Source organism: Aplysia californica, unplaced genomic scaffold (assembly GCF_000002075.1).
Source record: "Aplysia californica isolate F4 #8 unplaced genomic scaffold, AplCal3.0 scaffold00004, whole genome shotgun sequence".
Lineage (NCBI taxonomy): Eukaryota > Metazoa > Mollusca > Gastropoda > Aplysiida > Aplysiidae > Aplysia > Aplysia californica.
The window spans coordinates 1,563,292-1,573,694 of record NW_004797274.1 but is presented as its reverse complement, the minus strand read 5'-3'; the positions used below and the strand labels follow the sequence as shown (position 1 = coordinate 1,573,694).

General features: G+C 39.2%; 1 protein-coding gene and 1 non-coding gene across 2 annotated transcripts in view; one reads left to right on the top strand and one right to left on the bottom strand.

Annotated features, from left to right (window-relative positions):
• Window positions 1–10,403, top strand: part of LOC101862384 (proteoglycan 4) — a gene marked incomplete in the record, with an annotated part of 144,199 nt that overhangs the window by 58,166 nt on the left and 75,630 nt on the right.
• Window positions 1–10,403, bottom strand: part of LOC101847848 — a 121,518-nt gene that overhangs the window by 67,785 nt on the left and 43,330 nt on the right. The window lies entirely within an intron of this gene.

The following is a 10,403-nucleotide window of genomic DNA, read 5'->3' as shown; positions in this document are numbered from 1 at the left end:
TATATACCAAAGTGATAGGAATCAATAGAGGAATCTGTTTATATCAATAACAATGACCTATAATCTGTTTGTATTATATTTTCTGTCAGACAAAAACGAATGAGGAAAAAAAAAATTGCGCAACACCTCTTCGAAAATTTCGACTTACCGCATTTTCTCAGCTCTACAAGTCCTTATAATCCATAGGAATCAACACAAAACACATTTATGCAAGAATTTCACAAATTTAGTTGAATATTTTTCTTTGAAGGGCCTTTTTCTTATACCAGGCTCCGTGTTATTTACCCTTAGATCTAGCCTACATAGCGACAACAAAACAACGATTTTTGCAAGAATTTCACGGAGTTTCAATCGATATTGGCGCTCAGAGATTGAGGTTAGGTTTGTTTACTGGTTCTACTTCCTTTCGACAACTTAAAAAGTAGAAACTATGTTAAAAAGTGCACATTTGTTTCGGATTTCGCTCGGACTTCGTTGAGCCGCTCACAGCGGTCGAATGGATGCAGCGCAAAAACTCAGAGCCGGTGTCAGCGGCTGAATGGACGGAATCAGCTAACATTTGAATAAACAATGAAACAGAACTGTATCATTAGAACTCTTACCATTTCCAAGGAGAGTTTGTGCCCTTTGAGGGCTGCATAGTGAACTGCGTTGTAGCCATCATCATCTCGGATGCCCGGGCGAGCGTCGTGGTGTAGCAAGAGTTCCACCACCCTGTGAACAAGACCAAGCATTCTGCCACCCCTGACATGGAACACGACATGCACAACACATGCACAGAGGAAATCATTAAGACAGTTGATCTTGAGAGCTAGAGCAGTCACATAGTCACAGGCATATACAGAGTAAAGACTTAACTGTACAATGTTGTATCATTCTTTTACTTTGAGAACTCATGTGTATATAGAGAGAGTGTAAAACTTACTGAAAGATCTCACACTCCTTTTTAACTTTGAGCAGTCATATAAGCACAAGTGTATATCACGTAAATCCATAGCCATATGAGTTCACATTCTTCTTTTACAAAGTCCATCCAACGTTTCTTCAATCATTTTTGCTTGGCCAACATATCTTTTTGCTGGCATTCTTGTTTCAAGGAGTTTTACAGTTTCTTGGAACAGCAAGAAAGCTGTTTGGCCTGTTAGCACATTTACAACCTGCCTACCTATAAAATCAGATGTGATAGAAGAATGAAGCCCAGTGCAAAACTCTCAGCAACAAGAGAAGATCATCTTGCAACTGATAAAAGCTACAGAGCCTTTTACAACATACACACATCCAGACTCCCAAGATCAACAAACAGAAATGTTTATGCAACCTTTCATAAAAATAATAAACATAAAACAGAAACTACTGTATTCAAAAAAACAAAACACTGAAGTCCTTTTCAAAGAAAGTTATAAAAACGAATTTTTTTGACTCTTTATAAATCAACATACACTGTTCATGAATACAAATTCTTAAGTCCTTGGCAAAATTAATTAAAATTACAAACTCCTCTCCCCACTCATCATTAAAGTTTAACAGTACTCAGGAACTTGATTGTGGTCAAACATAGCATATCATTATAACACACCAGCAAGACCGCTTTAACAATACTCAAAATACCTAGTACCTGAAAAAGTGACCAGCTCACAAGGCCACCTCTGAACGAAAAACAAATCCTGAGCAGACAAAAAAACCGACTCAGAGACCACATAAAATGTTGTGGGATTCTGCAGGGTGATTAAGTACCAAAAAAGATGCAAAGCAGTAAGATGAGCATACTTAGCATCAATGTCATTTGAGGCAGCATAGTGTAGGGGAGTGCACCCTCGGCGGTCGGTCACATTCACATCACTCCCGGCTGTTAGCAAAATGAGGACATTCTGAAAGTGGCAATGGGCGGCTGCATAGTGTAGAGGAGTCCTGGGGAAAAAATCCAGAAAAATATTGCTATATTTTTTTAAATTTATTTTTATAAAGTCTGATACTCTACTTGACATAATAAGTCATTTCAAAGGCCAGTGCAAAAGTGTCCGCCTATGATGGTTATTTTTTTTTCAACAGGATCCTTGGTTGACAAAAAAGTATAAAAGAGAGCTATGGAGATCACAAAGTAAATGTAACAAAGCAGGAGGGGAGTTTCACACTCGATCTTAGTGAAATAGCTGATTACTTACTGTATATCGTTTCTGGGGTTTTTGCATGTTCTTTTCATTTTTTTTTAAAACAGTATGAAATTGGAATTCGAGTTGCCCTGTGTCTTAAGTGTATTCAGTTCCATGCATTAGAATCAAGACTGTGCCTTTTAAAATTAAAAAAGTTGGAGCGAGGCCTTTTTCCACAGCTGCTCCCTCTGTGCGGGGTTCCTCCCACTGCATTTAAGAGAGGCCCTTGCTTTGACCGCATTTTTATTAAATCTAAAAACAAATTAATTCAAATCTAATTTTACCAACTAGTTTTATTCTTCTTCAAACAGCAAGTATGATACGTAGCCACAGTGATTTACTTTTTTTCATTTGTTTCAAATTCGCTACAACGCAGGATAAATAACTTTAACAAGTTGAGAGAGTGTTAACTTCAACTAAAATTTTGTACCTTCCATCAGCGTCTTGTAGAGACAGGTTGCCTCCCTCATTCAACAAGTATTCAACACATTCAACCTTCCTGAAAAAACAAAAATAATATGTAATTATAACCACTTCTACAGAGTTATCAAAATCAGAAACCTATCAATAAACAAAAAGTAAAATTTTTAAGAGAATAAAAATGTCTTCAAACAATACTGAAACCATCAACATTTCAAAGCAAAACACTTTCTGTGACTCTTGAGTTCATTAAATGAAACTTGCCTGGTTCAGAAGTTTAATTGTTAATAGAGCCCGCTTATTCTGGATGGCTGTTTGGGTAAGTAAAGGGGAACATATTTACAAGACTCAGAAACAACAGAGAGCAAATTGAAGAAGTAAGGATTACCAGTAGCTCAGTATAATGATGCAACTTATTTTGGTTATAAAACAATAATAATGATACATCGTGAAAATAGATGGGTTCACCTACCCACTACAAGCTGCTCCATGTAGACAGGTTCTCCGAGCATCATCGGGGATGTTGATATCAAAGGCAGGCATAGATGATCTAAGTTTATTTACACAGTCAACATAGCCATTGAGGGCGGCAACATGGATGGGCAACATTCCCATGTAACCTCGTCTGTAGAAACAACACACATTTTTTAATACGTGCCAGATGTTAGTAATGTATATGAAAAAAGATTGTTGGACACTGTTACAGTGGAAAATTACTTGAAAGTTGAGGTGAATGCTGCTGTAGAAGGAATAAACATGTTTATTGAGAATTAAACAGGGTGCGTGCAGTGTTAAGCAGTCGTGGTACACTTCTTAACAACAGAAAGTCAGTTCTTTAGTGTACTTCCTTTTTTATTTTTATCTTAATTTGCATGATTTGTAAACCATTGCACTTCATCAAAGAGAAATATAGTCTCTTTTCACAAGTCACAAATTAAGTGGTGTCTTATATTATTTTCTTTATTTTTCGTCAACATAACTACATAAATTTAAACCAAAGCTTGTGGGTGGCCGGTGCTCTGGTACCCCTTTTTTCCTATCAAACATCTATTATCTTGATCTTTCCTCTTTCTTTTTTGTGTTTGTTACTCTTTTGTAACACCTCTGATCTTCAGCGCTAATATGATCTTAGTGTGCTACAAGTGCCGTCACACTCTTACTAAAACTAAGCAAAGCTTTATCGAAAGACATGTTATCAAGAACCTCCATTTTTCTTCAGGGAAGTACATACATTCTGCTTTGGCCCTGACAGACTGGGTTGAAACAGCCTGTTTCATAAATGATCTAAATTGTGTCAACAGGAGCATAAAACATTTACTACAAAACTACAATGCTAAGAAGTCCATAAAGACAGACAAATAGTGGCTGGGTCAAAGCAGCAGCCTCATGACAGAGCTAAAATGTGTTGATTGGGCCATAAAACATCTAACAATAGAAATAAAATGAAAAGGACAGTCATAAATACAGACAAACAACAACTCACTGAATCGGGTCAGCCCTGTGTTCAAGCAGAGTGTTGATGAGCAGTTCATGGCCGTAGCGTGCTGCCACGTGCAAAGGCGTGTTCCCTAGCCGATCACACGTGTTTACAAGACAACCTGGCACCAATGAACAAACACATTTCAGACACAATGCAGAAATTAAAGGAGTAAATAGTCACCATATACTTCACTTTTTAAAAATTCAAAAGGGAGGAAGCGGAGGAGGACCCTAATAATTGAGGTACTAATACCAATGATCATTATTGTAATAATAATCTCACTCATCCCATAGGAGTACCCAGTATGCTTTGCAACTAAATTTACATTAAGTTACACACACTATTCATCACTGTAAAAAATAACGTGAAATATATCAGAAAGTCCAGTAAACCTGTTTTCCCTTGCGCACTTCATGATATAAGACTGGGTCCATAGGAATGGAATCAAGATCCAAAGAACAACCTATAGAACCATAATATGCTTCTTAAAGAAGAAAAACTTTTAAAAAGCTAAACGACATGCGCACACACACACACACACACACACACACACACACACATATAAAAAAGAATTCACACAATTTTTCATAACTCCAAGTCAATGTCACCAGTACAAGGATTGAAAACTGGACACTTATCAAAACTGAACTGGACCTCTAATGAGAAGAGAAATATATTGTATCAAAAAATGTACTGTCAGTTTTGGAAAAGATGATTCTCAACCCTGAACTAAATTCTTAATAGTTAAGGACTTAACATATGAATTCATCAAGACAGAAAATTTGGAGGAAAAAAAACATGTCTATTGACTTGTAAAAGAGATGAACATATCTTCAAAATGCAGTACTGTTGTTACACTACAGACGAAAATGGGGGAATACAAAACCAAGCAATAAAATAAAAAGACCAATCACAGCAAATAATATCACACTTCACAACAAAACTCAAGCAGGGGATGGGTAAAAAAAGGAAAATAAACGTGCATCTCACCATGCTCAATTAAGCTCTGAGCGCGGGTAAATCTACCATGCAGGGCAGTCATATGGAGAGCTGAGCGTCCATCTTCACTCTGAAAAAATAACAGTTGAGTATAACGCTTGGCATGCGGAATACAAGATGATACGGGAGGGAAGGGGAAAGGCGGGGGAGAAGAGGGAGGAGAGGGATTACTTGGAGGAAGGAAGAGCATGATAGGGGGAGGGAGGTTACAGAAAGCAGATCAGCGATAAATGAGATGTCCATAAAGTGTTAGTTGGAATCAGAAGGGATGTGGAAAGGAAGAAGGTCAGATGTGGGTTGGATGAAAGTGGGATGCTGGTTACACGTAGATGGGAAGTAGGTGGGAATGGAGGTAGGAAGATGAGGGTTGGATGGACATGAGATAAACCAGGGAGATGAAAGCGTGATGTGGATTAGATGTCAGGACAATGGGAACTGGGCATAGGGCAGGACGTTAGCTGTGTGTAGGTGGAGCGTGGACAGGACAGTAATGGATGTAAATAGGTCTGTAACGACGCCATATAACAGAAATCTGTTACAGTCTATTCCTCCAAGTTTGTGCAAAGAAATGGCTGACCATATGTCCTGACCTCTATCTTGACATCAACATACAGAAACTCCTCTTATGTTCCAGGAGGAAAAGCTTCAAAACTATGAATGATGAATTGAATTCACAACCAACTCCTCCCTCCCACAAAGAAATGAACATACAGCTATGAGATATTGACAAGTCAATTGTCCTGCACGGCAGAACCAAAGAGTGTCCAGAGAAGATCATGAACAGGTTAATTAATATACAGATACGGATTGAGGCTTTTTTGAAGAGTCTGAAACACATAACTTTCAAAGGTAAAACATTTAACACTCTTTATTTGCTAAAAAAAAATGGCATTAAACCCACACATTTACATCACCAAGCACTGAAAACAAAACAAACACCCAAAAACCCTGTACTTTGAAAGGAACCCAAATTCTGTTCTGAAAGCCAGGAATCACAGCAGCAATTGAGACAACATATTTGTCACGACGAGGCAGAATCAGGCGCTCGTCAATTTTTGGGCATCTGGAGTTATTCGTATCATCTTAAAGCTTGCTCATTTAACCATCTTTTGATGAAAAAAATACAAGCTTATCTTGAATAGAAGTCGAGATATTTGCAATTGAAAGAGATCGGGGGCGCGTGGTTTCAGAGGTAAAATTAGCGAGAAAGTGGGCGCCAAAGTTTGGTGATTTCCAAAGCTTGAGAGTCCTTGAAAAATGAAAATTCATATTTGATGTGCCTTTAATTTAATCAATGTTTTAGGGTAAAATCCACACAAAAATATGTTTTTAAACAGACATAAAAGGTGTTGAGCCAAAAAACAAAAATTAGAAAAAAAATTGCCAAACTGGCAGAAAAATGCCCTTTTCTTCAATTTCATTATTCTGACGAGCACCTGATTTCACCACGCTGCCTCACATATTACACACATGAACAGATGACACTATTTTCAACATACACATTCATAAGAAAGCAAAGCTACACAAAAAGTTGTTTGTCCAAGGAGAATCCACTAAATCTTTTCCTTTGCACTTCTTTTGTCAGTGCATTCCCTCTATTATGACACTACTTTTTTGATTTTCCTGTATTTCTAATCATACTCAAGACTCCAAAAAAGGCTGAAAGCCCACCTAAGCCACATTACACAACGGCTGACGGCCTTGACTATGGCTAGGCTGAGACTGCTCTGCTTCTTTTAGGAGCATCCAAAACATGTGCAGGATGGCGTGACAACCGTAACAACAACAACAAAACTAATTTCCTATGACAGGATGACAAAAAGCACCACAGCTACACCATGACAGGATGACTGACAACTGTAACAACAACTGCATATGACAGGATGCCAGACAACAACAACAATAACAGTCATAACTAAACAAGACAGGATGAATGACAACAGTAACAATAATAATGATTCTGCATGTGACAGGATGAGTGGCACCAGTGATGATACCATGGAAATCTATGCGACATTGATGACAACCGTCATTCTCAAATGTCAAACCACAGAGCAGAAGAGTTCAGCAGCATCAGCAAACAGTCAACACAAAAATAATGACTAACATGATAGCAGAAAAGACCCCAAAACCCCAAGGTCTCCAATAAACCCTTTTCCTTTCATCAGTCTATTTTGAATAGCCATGAACATGTGAAATATTTACGGCGCTCGCAACTGCATAAGGTCATATGAACGCCAGAAAATTAGAGGAGTTACATGAGAGTAACAAACATAAAAAAGAAGAAGGGGAGATAAGGACGATAGATGTTTGATAGGAAAGAAGAAGCAAACCAAAACCAGAGCACCCGCCAACCACCCACAAATCTGCTATCATTCACAACTGACAATAATGAACAACATGTCCCAGCAATAAGACTGTGAAGGAGATGTCAGTGACTCAGGTGGAACTTGTGGCTTTAGAAAGGTTTGTCAACAGAGAAAACAAAATCTGACATACACTTGTTTTTTTTAAATAAAGAAAGTAAAAGACTACACTTAAAATGCTTTCCACAGATCTGCTCGTCCATTTAGAGACCATCAGTGCCCACACACATGCATTAACACTTGAGCAGAAGTCAGAGACAGACATATCCACAGTGTGATAAGAGACTGAGTTCGCAAGTCATGACTGCATACCACGACAAATGGCGCACACAACATAACAGGAGAAACTGCATGCTGGACAACAAATAGCAACCACAGGCAACGATGCAACAAGTCTCAATCCTGACGTGTGAGTGTGTGCGTGAGTGTGTGCGTGTGCGTGTGTGTGTGTGTGTGTGTGTGTGTGTGTATGTATGTGTGTATTTGTGTGTGTATCATCATCATCATCGTCATCATCATCATCATCATTATCATCACCACCACCAACACCACCCATCGTCAGCACTCAATACGGAAACAGCGGCCAGTCTCGCAGCACTCACCCACACCTTTCCCAAACCCTGACTGATAACAGTTCACGCATGGATGACTTCAGTCCCAGAAGGTTTGACAGACCATAAAACCGACTCACACCTGTATACCACAGCCCTTCCTGGCCTTGTGCTACTGTAATTCTTTTACCTAAGCACTTTGTCGGGAACGTGCAACGGAAACGGAACGTATTCAAGGCTAACCAAATTAATTCAGACAACAAGCCAAGTAGCTGAACGTTGTTCTGTGGTCGAGTTTCAGGCGTGACTTAGATTTTAGACAGTGTGCGTGCATCATGTAAAAATGGCTTGATTTTTTATTTATTTATTTTCGGGGAGGGGGGATATGTTGTTTTGGTTTAGGTTTTTTTGTGGGCTGGGTTCTTGGTTTCCCTCTTTTGGGTTAGCCGCTTGATGTTATTCCATGTCTTCCCACTTTTCTGTACATCGTTTTCTGTGACTCTTCTCCAGGGTCCACGTGGTTTTCTCCTTGATCTTTTACTTCGTGGGTTCCAATCTAACACTCTCCTTGTTATGCAGCTGCTTGACTTCATGAGAGTATGTCCAATCCATCGCCACCGCCTTCTTCCCACCTCATCTTTAATTGGGCTCTGTATTTTTCTCTCTGTCCATCTGATACCCAGCGGCTTCCTCTTGTTCAAGAAAACCTGGATCCTCTTTGTGCAAGTCTGAGATGCATTCCACGTCTCATATCCATATAACAATATTAACTTCACATTTGAGTTGAAGAGCCTTGGCTTTGTTCGAAGTATGATATCCCTGGTCCTCCCAATTTTTAATCCTTTTCAGATGCATTTTGTATATGAAATCAGATTGTGTCTTTTCGATGCGAGACTATATTTCAGCACCTGTTCCTCCCTCTCTATCAATTATACCCCCAAGATAGCAGAAGGATTCAACGTCTTCTAGTGCATTTCCCTCTATTATGACCTACTTTTTTGTAGTGCGTATATCCTTTCGGACTTTTGACTTCCCGGGGTGGATCCTCAATCCAAAGACTCTGATAGCTGTTAAAAATTATGGTCTTTGCTTGCATCTGTTCCTGGGTGTATGACAGAAGTGCCAAGTCATCTGCAAAGTCCAGATCGTCCAACTGTGTCCATGGAGTCCACTCTATTTCGTTTCTGTGTCCCCGGATGGTTTTCTTCCTCGGCCAGTCGAATGCCAAGATAAAGAGGCAAGGCCCGGTCTTGATCTCAATGCTGTCTGGAACTCAGATGACTGGTTGTTTAAAATTGCCATACTATACGGAAGAGTCCCCCCCCCCCCCACCCCTTTCTCCCTTTTCCAGAGAAGAAAGAAAAAAGAAAAGAAATTTTAAAAAAGAAACAAACAATCGTGCAAAAACCTTATCCAGCTGAAAAGCGCTAGGTTAAACGTGTTTAATTTTCAAGTGGAAAACAATTAAACAAATAAAGTAACGTGAGTGATACTGTTTAGTGGCATACAACCTGTAGCACAACAGAAGAACCACGGTACACCTGTAAGCCGAGTCGACTGGAGGATAACACCTGTAAGGCTGAGCCCATGCTGGCACTGCTCTTTGTCTTGGGCTGCCACTTACGAAGTGGTTATTGGCCAGCACTAGCGAGTAAATATTGTCCATCTTTCTCACGTTTCTTGCAAATGTTTATTCACCACCACCGACGACCACACTCCTCTTAAGTGGTAAGCAATACGAAGCAACAGTTGATAAAGTGCAATATGAAGGAATCTTTTTACTTCTTTGAGATGGGTGTAAAATTTTAGATCTCGTAACTCAAAAACTCGCCAGATAAATAAGAAAAATAAACTTGTAAAAAATATAAGATCAGCTTGGCCCCATACTTTCTGCAGTTGTCTCATATGGCCAATATCCATAACTAATCTCCATGAAATTCAAAGTTACGTCACTTCATACTTATAAACAATCAAGTTGAGAGGAAGGGGCTGTATTTGGATTGTGATGTAGGATATGGGACTGTTCTCCAATATTTGCAAAACTCCCAAGCCTTACTTGAAAGAAGGTAAAAAGACAAAAACACAAACAAACACAAAAACAAAAACAAACAAAAAACAATACAAGAATGCCCGACCTTACGCGGTCTACCGCAATTCTCTCCTGATCGACGACGGTCTACTGTGATCTAGGAGGTTTAACTTAGCGAAAGCATTTCTGATTGGCCAACGGCGACAGTAACGATAGCGCAGGCCCTAATTAGATCAAAGGCGGTGGCGTATACAATTGTTGTGCGTGGATAGGTGGATTGCTCCATTTTGTGGAGTCGTTTAGGTACTAATATTTTGCGGAGACAAAGATTTTGATTCACAAAAAAGTAGCTACAGCAAGTGAGCAAATGACCAGAGAGGACTATTATCAAGAAACTGATTTTGGGGG